We start from the raw sequence: 9,954 nt of genomic DNA, 5'->3' as shown, positions 1-9,954 counted from the left end.
AAAAAGTACAACGCTATATATATAACTAGTATAGTATAGGTACTATAGTATATAACGTTCAAAATATCATGGCATGCATACTTTTGTAGCATCGTTGTTATTGAAGGTGAGGATGAGATAAGCTGCATATTGGGTGACTCTGGGAATATCATGCGTACCCTGCCCCCCCGACACACGGATGTCACTTAAAAGTAGGTTTATAGCGCGAGCGAGGCACGATGTTATACTTGACGTGTATGCAAATACTAGCTATATCACTAACGTAGAGACGAGCAGAGTTATCTGTCCAGCACTTCAGTAAGCCAGCGCTACGCGTAGCGTATAGTATTCTAGTTGTCACACCACCGCGCGTTAAAGCCGGTGCGGCCGGAGACGACCCAGAACCAAATCCGCTAATTTAAGACCCATAGAAAGGTATATCCAAGTCGCTGCGCGGCACCTCCCCTCCAGCTTATAGTTCGCGAAAGGCTCTATATTTGAATAGCGGGGTGTAATATCTTTCTCCCTTTGATTAGATACTAATTGTAAATACACACTTCAGCGCACTAATATATCGCTATGGTGTGGCAACCAGCACGATTGCTGGTGACACTTACACATTAGTGCAGCGTTGATTGCTCAGTCTGAATAGTTTGTCGTGGTAAATTGTATCAATTATAGTCATAGTGCTCATAATTAAATATGTCGTGTTTCGTATAAACGGTAATAAGCACATGTTTCTGTATGAAGTGAAACTGATGTTTTATGCGACAGTTATTCAAGCACATAAAAATTTGGCACTATTATATCGACGTTTTATGAAATGATTCAAGCTATATCCGTACTAAACGTAAGTTGTAAACGACTCGTGTGAAAGACGATGCCACTGATTTGAAGTGATTTTTAATATCACTTGCACTGTCTCACTACAAAACATAAATTATATAAGTACACTGTTGCTAAGAACTATGAAACAGGGTCATGGTGGTTTTTTTGGCAACATGTAGCTTTTTACATTGCTGTATATGGTTACAGGCGACGGACCGAGGCTAAGATATTGTAGCTGAGCACTTCAGTGCAGTAAACCGGGCAAGATTCCATATGGCGTATATGCTCTTCTGCTTATGCTCCCATGTAATTTTCTAGCTTGGACGTGCCTTGCCAAGAAAGGTGACGGGCTCTGGAGTACTGTCACACGATCATATACGGGCGTGCTGTGTCTGTGTGTCCTCTGTGATCTCCATGTTCTTGCGCTTTTTCCATGTTGTTTTTTTGCTTGGGTACAGTACTGATGATACAGTGATGGTAATCAGTGAAAAGTGACACGCTGGTAGGCGCGGCACCTATCGATGGATTCATTCAAACGCCAGAAACGACAGTCGAGCAATGTTGTAAAAGAAATGATGAAACAGAGGGCAAATAGCAGACTAGAAGGTGACCAGGAGCAGTACCACTAACCGCCATACATATAAAAGTGAAAGAAAAAAACGCTATTTAACAATCCCCTCTGAGGAGCCAAGCCTCATTTTTCAGTAAACGGCATCATTTAGTATAATACCCTATTGAGCTACAGTTTAAAAAAGCAAAGTTGATATAGCCCTTTGAAATCCGAGGAGACAGGTTGATTTTCAGGGCTAGAATGGCTACCTCAGGATCTGCAGGCAGTCTGGAGTGACAGCCTATAGTCGATAGACCCGAGCCAGAATTAATGTACTAAAGCGCGAACGTGGGCAGTTCAGATCCGTAAATTGGGGAGAAATAGATGTCGCTGTACGAGGCGCGTTGGTGGCCAACGGTCGGCGGGGTGGGTACGCGAGAAGGCGGGTGGGCAACCGCGACCAGGGACTAGGGCAAGGGATTCAACCGTTGTGGTCCGACCGACCGGAACCCTTTCCGTCCAATTAAGTGGCCTGAGCTGTGCAAAGGCCGTCTACACTCGTGGCGCGCTCGTCGCACATCGGAACAGCCCGACCTTACAACTGGTACGGGACCAGGGAGGAAATATAAGCGGCCACGGCGCGAAACGTCGCACGCTCAGGGAAAGACCCCGCACGCCCATGACACACTTTGAATGATATTACACAAGCCAATGCTTGTGAGCATTTGAAGCTGCACAGTTATGCGCCGAAAATTCGAATGGATGAGAGGATAAGCTGTGCGGAGATGTCGGCGCGATCAGGGTTACCATCCTCCGTGTAGGACCAAAGCGAACGAAGCAGTCTGATGTTAGCGACATCGTAAAGGGTTGCGAAGCCGGTACACTTGCATACTCTCGTACTGGAGAATGAATAGTACTAACAACAGACAACCAAACAACAACGAAGGAGGCAAGGCATCGCACAACGTCCAGGGAGCGGCACATAATATATACTGGACATAAATCGGGACATAAACTGGGCGAGCTGACGACTGTCACTCTGTAGTCTACAATGCACGTATATAAGACGTAGCGACTACGACAATACTACGTATGTATATACATAAGATATAATAGAGCCTTATTATGAGCGTTTGTGTGTCGATATCACGTATATACACACATATTATAGCGACCGCCAAACACACCCACCGTGTGGGAACAGAATGAAAGCGCTATGGCTGTATGTATTATAAATGTAATGTAATATGTGTACATGCAGATGAAAAAATAATTTTTTCTTTCCGGGCACTCTTCTTGCCAAACCCCCACCAGACCAAAATTTCGGGGACTACTTTTTCATTTTCGCAAGGCTCTTTTTCCACTCTCACTCCAGGCGACTTTTTCAGTCTGTTTTCCTCAACATGTACACACAAAGCACAGTAGCTAATACACAGCTGCGTGGGGGCGCGCGGACGACACGCACACACACGTCACACGCACGCACAGCCACGCATCGCGAACCATGGCACGGCACGCACACAGCACACACGCACAACAGAGAGAGGGTAGCTGCAGTACCGGAGCAACGGTACGTGACGACAGCATCACAGACACACACAGGACACAATCAGTCAATATTCAGACAGTTTAATTCATGCAGACTGACAGACTAACATGGATAATCACCAACTCACAAGTCAGCAGACCACAAATTCACCACTTGAATAGTGAATACATTCACGAGGTTCAGCTGAGAACACAGAAGCGATTACGGCAGCCAAATACGTGAATGTCCGCCTGTACGGAGCTAGGAGGATCGGATGTTTATACGGCGAAAAGGTCTCTTGGCTTGGCTAGCTTCCCCGGAGACACCGTCACAGAGAAAGGTAGCTGCAGTGCCGGAGCAACAGGTTACGCTTCCCCCGGAGACACCGCACAGAGAAAGGTAGCTGCAGCCGAGCAGGTACCTTCCCCCGGAGACACCGCGCTGTCGGGCGGGGTATGGCGGCGGCGGAGCAGTCAAGGAGAGAGGAAGCTGAAGTGGGAGCGGCCGGCATGGCGTCAGTGTCGTCGCTTGACGGCGCTGCTGACAGCCTCCAGCTAGCCGACGCCGACGATTCACGTGCCGTGGAGATCTCGAGCACGGTAATGTGTGTGTGGTCGGTTGTGTTGTGTCGTTGCTGCGTGCGTGCGTGCGTGTGCGTGTGCGTGTGTGCGTACGTGCGTTATAGTGTGTGTGCGCAGCGTGCGTGTGTGTGTGTGTGCCGTGGCGGCGCGTTGCGGTGCGTGTGTAGGTGGTGTCGCGCGCGCGCGTGTGTACATGTATATATATAGATATTAGCACTGCCCTTGATCACACGAAAACGAGACGATAGTTCACGATCTCGTACGTTAGCATTGCGAACATATCTGTAACGGAACGAGATAGATTGATCAGGTATTTATTTTCGATTAATGACACTTTCATTACACATAGGAATCGAACCATGCTATCAAGCAGTTGCAGAATGTACAATCACTATAGATAGTACACGGCTTTTATAAGAAGACTCACACCAAGCGCATTACAGCAAGAGCTACACCGAATTGCGAAACGACGAAAAAACCGACAACTGATCAATTACCATTGAGGATTTGATAATCTTCCAGGCATTCTTTGTCGAACTAAATCGTCGTTCCGACGGTGCGTTAAACAATAGACTCGAAGGGTTACAATCCTACTAATACACATTTACTTGATAGTGCAAGGAGTGCGCGGAATCAGAAGCAGGTCTGAGAACAATGAAAACGGTTGATGATAACAACACTGAACATCATCCTCCTTTTAAGTTCTCGCACTTCCCAGTGGGTTGGGCGTGATGTGCATGGACGTCTGCTGCGCAACGATCAGGCACCAGCAACCGCCTGGCGAGCAGTGATACGTCATCTACAAACTGAAGTTTGTCGTCAGACTGCGGGCATGTGGGCGCTACAGGAATCAAATGTGCGAGCGAACACGCACGAGTTAAAACAGCGCAGGTGCGGGTTCATTCGCCTTTCACTAGGAGAAAAATGGGTTTCATTATTAACCATCCAGTTTATACCATATCAACTATAGTCTATATAAATATATATACATCAGCCTAAGAAACTATATTATATTACTATTATCCTAATAAACCTAATAGACTATACTAGACTCAATGAAAACATATACATTAGCCTATAAAACTAATATAATAATTACCCTATATAAACGCAACCTTATGTTCATCATATCTTATAATCCTTAAGTTATTTCATTACTTCCCTATATTGTCACGACAAGGTCATTTTTGGTTTACCGAAATTCCTTTCGAAACTTGACGTGTAAAGCGGTTAGGATACTAATTATGATAGCTTGGATAACTAAATTACGTATGATTAACAAATATGATACTGATTACAAATTACGGTATGATTACATGATTTACGAAAAAAACATTAAAGCTAAGCGTTCGCAGACTTTTGTTTAAACCGTTAATTGTCGCCGGCGTGCACGTGACGTCACGTCTACATGTGGCATTTGTTTCTGCGCAGAAAGCTGTGCTGAAGGCTGCCTCACTCACGACCGACACCGACTCTGGCTCAGAAACTGTCAACCGCGAAAAATCGCTTCCCGGAGACTTGCTGTAAAGACGGTGCCTTACCGATTACCCGTGTACAAGTGCATGCATAATTTTAAATAAGGCGGGCTTCAATTGGTAGCATCTGAGGAAAAGAATAAAGAATAAAAAATAATCGAATATAGGGAGACATCTGGTAGACACCACAAATCGGTAATAATTTATTAATCATACATCGCTATGTTTGGCGTGGATCGTTAACGAGTGGCCCGTATGTCGGGGGGACGAAAAGTTTCATTTTGCGCATTTCAGGATTAAAACGTTGTGGCGCCAGCCGTGTCACTCGACATATGAACCCCTCCGACGTCCTCAGGAAGTCATGCGGAGAAACGCAAAGGGACCTGGAACGGCCAGGTTTCCGTACCACCTATCGTGATGCAACCATTTTGTCGAACAAGTGAGAATGAAAGCCGTTCCTCGTTACTCAGCAGTCACTGATCGAATATTGTTACGAAGGTATAGGATCCTGGTTGTTCGTGCAGCTGGCGTCCAGTCCAACACCATCCACACAGCACACACACACACAACACATCACACACACACACAGCACAGCCACAGAACCACACACACACGACACAACACTACACACAGCCACACAACCTACCAACACACGGACCACGCACGCACGCGCACACAACAGCCGGCGCACCGCAAGACGCCTACCATCGGGACAGACGGGCGGCCTCAGATGCAGTGTCGCTACTACAACACAACGCGCGTCTGCTGGACTCTGCTCTCACGCACCCGCGTCGCTGTTTCAGATTGCCTCCGTGTCAAACCCACTCGTGACAACCGTTATGGACCCACACGGGCGCTCGCTGACCCGGGCGCTGTTGCCTTCCGTGTGAGGTTGAACAAGCCGAGGGCGAATACCGATGGGTCATTCACTCCTCCCAGCCGGCTCAGCCAACCTCGCTGAAATGTACGTCAATACTGCCGGACCCGAGCGAAACGCGAGCGTATACGCGGTGTCGTCACACAGCATCCACGACACAACCACTACACCCACACACACACACCCATCCACACACACACACACACACACACACAACACAACACATATATATATATATATATATAATATATATATAAAGAAAATAAGAGAGAGTGAAATGCTTCATTATTATCATAAATCAACTACTATGTATACCTATAATACTCTCTCCTCCATCTTCTTTCGCAAGGACTCTCTCTCATCTCTCTCACCTCTCTCCCTCTCGCGGCCGCGGCTCCTCTCGCTCCTCTTCTCTTGTGCGCCGTCTCTCTGCTCATTTTCTCGTCTCTTGTGCGCTCTTCTCCTCTTCTTCCCGGTCTCCTGCGCCAGCGCGCTCTCCCTCGCTCTTCTCGCTCCCTCACAAGGCAGCGCGCAGCATTTCCTCATCTCTCTCATCATCTCCACTCTAGTCCACGGCGCGCAGCAGCTGGAGCACCTCGCTCTCATCTCGTCAATCAATTCATCTCCTCTCTCTCTCTCTCTCTCTCTCGCGCGCGCTGTCATCTCTCTCCTCTCGCGCGCCGCTCTCGACTCCTCTCGCGCTTCTCTCTCTCTCCCTTCGCGCCGCCGCTGCGTTCCAGCAACTCCCTCTCGCTCCCTCTAATCTCTCTGCTCGCTCTCCTCTCGTTCTCTTTCTCTCTCTCTCCTCTCCTCGGCGCGAGCGACGCGCTCATTCTCTCCTCTCGCGCGCGACTCTCCTCCGTCGTATGTATATAAATGTATGTATATATGTGTACATGTATGTATAGATATGTATATATATATATGTGGGTGTGGTTAAAGTGACACTGTAGCCCACCTATGATGGACATTAATGACGAAACATTGCAATCATTGTAAGAAAATGTTAATGGAATTTCAATGAAGTATAACGTTATAGATATTTAAAGTAGAAAGAAGAACGTATTTAAGAGCTCTGCAGCGTCATTTTTCACTAACCACCATTTCTATAATTAGCTATTGAGGCTAACTTGAAAACAGCAAGGTTGTTATAGGCCCTTTGAAATGCGAGGGAGACAGAGTGATTTTCGTGGTAGATGGTACCCATATGTGCAGCAGGTCTCGAAGGTGAACAGCCTCTAGTCGATACAACAATTAATGTACCTAATGCCTCGGTCACACCTTTGCATATGTTGCTGCGTATTGCTGCGCTAGGCGGGGTATATCAATACGCAGCCTTACCCAGCAATACGCAGCGATTTTTAAGTTGGCAGTCACACTATTGCGTATGTAGCTCGTATGTAGCTCGTATGCCGCTCGTATAGAGACTGCCTACGGTTGCCTATCGGCTCGCTGTTGCTCGAAGCAGTACGATTCAATACGCAGTGTGCTCGCCACATTGCGTATGGAACTCGTTCTTTGCTCGCTTGCCGCTCGCTAGCCGCTCGCATCAGCTGGTATCGTTGCGTCTCACTGCGTATTCGCTTGCTTTAGCTCGACTGCCGTTCGTACTGTTGTGTGCCAACTCGCTCTGAAGCGTACCAGCTCGCTCGGGCTGCGGCGGTATATAAAAACTGGTCATTTTGCGGGACCGGGCATAAACATCTAAGCTTTTGACGAGTCTACATAAACAAGAAAATTAATCTGTTGACATCAATGGTCTTGCAACAGAGCTCTGCCCTGCAAAGGCTTAAGCTTTTGATTCAGCTGGAAGAAGAAGGGGCGAATGATGATTATGAGCAAGGGAAACTGCTCCTTTAGCTGCATCGACGAAATGTCCCTCGAAGTTGTTGGGTGCGGTCCTGGATCTGCCGGAGGAAAGACCAGGGACAATTTGACCAACTGATGACGGAGCTGGAAGACGAGGACCAAGAAGCATTCACGAACTTTTTGAGGGTTACCCCGGCAATGTTCAAAGAGTTAGAGCAGAGACTACACGAAAGACGGAGCAGGGATGATTTGTTCCCAAATGCAGGGATGTTTGATAGACGAGTGCCGAAGCCACCATCCCAGGAAGCACCACTTACACCACCACTATCACCAGGCCCACCGATGGAGTGGCCGACGTAGACAGGCAGAACGTTGGCTGGCTGAAGGCTGGTGTAGGTGCGACCCCGGTCATACTGCAGGATGGGAGGCGGAAGGTTGTGAGCTAGAGGTGGCTGGGGATGCTGACTGGCCCTAATGACCTTGGAGGACGCAACATACTGCATTAGTGTGTCGAATTGTCTATGGACATATTCGTCCCAGAGGTCAGGGTGGATGAGGGGGTGCATGCTCCCGAGGAAGTTCGTGAAGGTCGTGTGGTGGTTTTCCACTGCTTTCACCATATCCTTAACCTGCTTGCGGAGACCTGCGTCCCTCTCGGATCTTTCGGCGAGCCTCTGAACTAATTCTTTTATCTCTGCAGTCGCCATCTTTCTCTTCTTATTCCTTACTCCAGAAGAAGGCGTGCTGGTCGAAGGCTGAGGTGGTGCCTCTTCTTCATCAAGGCGATGCTCTCCGGGTTTCCTCGTGCGGGTCGACATCGTCCATCTCCACGTCGCTCTCCTCCGAGACAGGGTCAACGTCCCTCGGTTTCTCTTGCCGGTTGGCCTCCGTCTGAGATCTCGACTTCAGCTAAGAAATATAATACCAGAAATATAAAAGCAAATGTCAGATTAAAATGGTTTAAACATCTACGTTAGCAATTATGCAGTAATATCAGTGCTCAATTTTAAGGTTTTTTTTGGGTTGTCCGGAGGACAACCAAGAGACCCAAAAGGGTTGTCCCTCAAGAGTTTTGGTTGTCCGGATATTATTTAAACATGTGCTGCATGCGCTCTGCTCACGTGATGCTCAGTGCTGTAAAGGAGGCGTATAACAGTAAGCGTCCGCGATTGTTCACCGTTGCACTACTTCGTCTCTAGAAAAGGCCGGCCTTGTAAAGTAAAAGGCCTAATATGTACATTTTGTACGTATTGCAGTGACAGGAGACATGGCCATTCGCATTGTTATTCACTCATTATAATGGTAAGATAAATAAAATATTGGTAATGGTTAAATGATGCTGGGATCAATGGACGTATATAATAGTAAAGTTGCCCATAAAATTATTCATAACATTACATTCAACAACTTAACATTACACTACTAACATTACTAACATTACTAACACTGTGTCTAAGTCACAGATGAGCAAAAAATTGAAAAATTAACACGAAACATTGTGTTGTTAAACATGTAATGTTATACTTTGTAAATGGATACCATCTTCCTTGGTTTATTTAACATAAAGGATGACTGCTACCTGGAAACCACAGCATACAGTATAATGATTAGTTATCTCCTCCCCCCAGCCGGACAAGTTTTTATGGTACATATAAAACTGAATAGTCTCCAACAGTCTCTCTAACCGTCTCTGACACTGGTAAAACTAAATAGTTCTGAATGAAAATGTGCTGTGTCTTAACAGTCTCTCGGACACGAAAAACAACTGAATAGTTCTGAATAAAACTGTGCCTTTAACAGTCTCTCGGGACACGTAAAAAAAAACACACACAAAAAACAACAACCCCTGAATAGTTCTGAATAAAACTGAGTCTTTAAAAACAGTGTCTCATTGATCAGGCGTTGTCATCCCTCACTGTGTTGGTACTTCTGCTTCCCTGACTAGGCGGCCAGGCCTGCGCGGTGTCAGTAGCTCCTTAGTACCAGGCTTATTGTGAGGCTGGAGACGGGCAATAGCACGCTGGTACCCGGGTCGTAGCCGGATCATCGGCAAGGAGAGTCCGAGTGGTGTCCGAACGATCGAAGTTCAGTCTCTGTGGCGCTAGGGGTGTCTGGGACACACGTACAGGCGTAGGAGCCACGGTGGGTGACTTGTTTGGACGAGCGGCGTCTGATGCCAAACGGTGATCGTGATGGGATGTGATTCTGGGTCATCTGTGGGTGTGTTGCTTGGGAAGTGAGTGGGTGATCGGAGATCACTTTCTGCGTTGCTGCGCAACTGGGCTGGATTCTACTGCTGTGCCCCCGTTGGGAGTTCTGTTGAAAGG

Source organism: Priapulus caudatus, unplaced genomic scaffold (genome assembly GCF_000485595.1).
Source record: "Priapulus caudatus unplaced genomic scaffold, Priapulus_caudatus-5.0.1 Scaffold466, whole genome shotgun sequence".
Classification (NCBI taxonomy): Eukaryota; Metazoa; Priapulida; class Priapulimorpha; order Priapulimorphida; family Priapulidae; genus Priapulus; species Priapulus caudatus.
The sequence above is the reverse complement of the archived record's forward strand: the minus strand, read 5'-3'. Positions refer to the sequence as shown.